Below are 1310 nucleotides of genomic sequence, written 5' to 3' on the forward strand. Positions count from 1 at the left end.
ATACAGGTGTCCCCTGCTATCTGAAAGTAGGGCACTTCTGTGAAAACTTTCGAAAACTGAAATGGTATAAGGCAAAGAAACCATTACCTTAGGACGCCTCTTGCTAACGGATGCACAAAGTACATTGTGATAAAGCACAGATACTCGCAGGTTCAGTTCAAAGCTCTGGGGGCTGGTGCTGAGATGCTGAGTGTGTTCCTAGGAAGGGGCTTGGTGGGGCCACTCTCACTGTTTGGGGCACCCTGCCTCTTTAACAGCTCACTGCAGAACCAGCATTGAAAACTATTGTCACCTTTTTTCATAAAGTGAAAGTCCTCCTTAGATTTCTTTCAGTGAAAACAGGTCCTGATGTCAGGTTGTCAGTCTGTATTCATGGGGGATTGGTTCTAGGACCCGTGCGGATACCCAGATCCATGGATACTCAAGTCCCTTGTGTAAAACAGCATTGTACTGGCATCTAAGCTATGCACATTCTCCTGCATATTGTCAATCATCTCTAGGTTACTTATAATACCTAACACAAGGCAGATGCTGTGTACAACGTTGTAAGTAGTTGGAAAGACAATGTAAATGCCTTTTAAATGTTGCTGTTTAAATGTTTCGTTGCTCTGTGGCAAATTCAAGTGTTGCTGTGGGGATCTTTCCGGAATTCTTTTTCCTAAATATTTTCAGTGCGGAAACTGGGGATTTGGAGGGCAGACCGCAGGTCTTGCATATGAAGGAAAAGGTATAAATTGAACTTTTGAAAACTGGGGGACACCTGCACACAAAATACAGCTACAGAGTGTGTCTGGCGGTCAGTGATGATCAGCACAGCTGTGGCAGGAAGGGTCCCTGATAACAGAGCAGTCTGCCACCCACAGACAGTGCTGCAATGAAGGGACCCATTCCTCATTTTTACTGAAGCCCAGAAAGGGGAGGGGTTTGTTAGGGAAGGGGTACTTTGTCAGTTTTTTATTTTCCCCCTTGGAATACAGAGCCAGGCAAGCAGAACCCGGCATTAGATTCAGAAACCCAGCTTTTTTAAGAAAATAATTTTTATTTATGTACCTATTTTTGGCCATGCTGGGTCTTTGTTGCCGCTCAGGCTTTTCTCTAGTTGTGGCAGCTGGGGGCTACTCTGTTAGCTGCAGTGAGCCAGCTTCTCCTGTTGCAGAGCACAGGCTCAGCAGTTGAGGCACACAGGCTTAGTTCTTCCTTGGCCTGTGGGATCTGCCCAGACCAGGCATCAAATCTGTGTCTCCTGCATTGGCAGGTGGATTCTTTACCACTGTGCCACCAGGGAAGCCCAGGAACCCAGAGTCTAAACT

The 1310-nt window shown here is 46.3% G+C and overlaps 1 protein-coding gene across 1 annotated transcript in view; it reads left to right on the forward strand.

Moving 5' to 3' along the window:
- The window catches only part of ZNF395 (zinc finger protein 395), a 15957-nt gene that overhangs the window by 9400 nt on the left and 5247 nt on the right, over positions 1-1310 (forward strand). The gene's annotated exons all lie outside the window — the stretch shown is intronic.

This window comes from Bison bison, unplaced genomic scaffold, assembly GCF_000754665.1.
Source record: "Bison bison bison isolate TAMUID 2011002044 unplaced genomic scaffold, Bison_UMD1.0 scf7180017864143, whole genome shotgun sequence".
In the NCBI taxonomy this organism is placed as follows: Eukaryota; Metazoa; Chordata; class Mammalia; order Artiodactyla; family Bovidae; genus Bison; species Bison bison.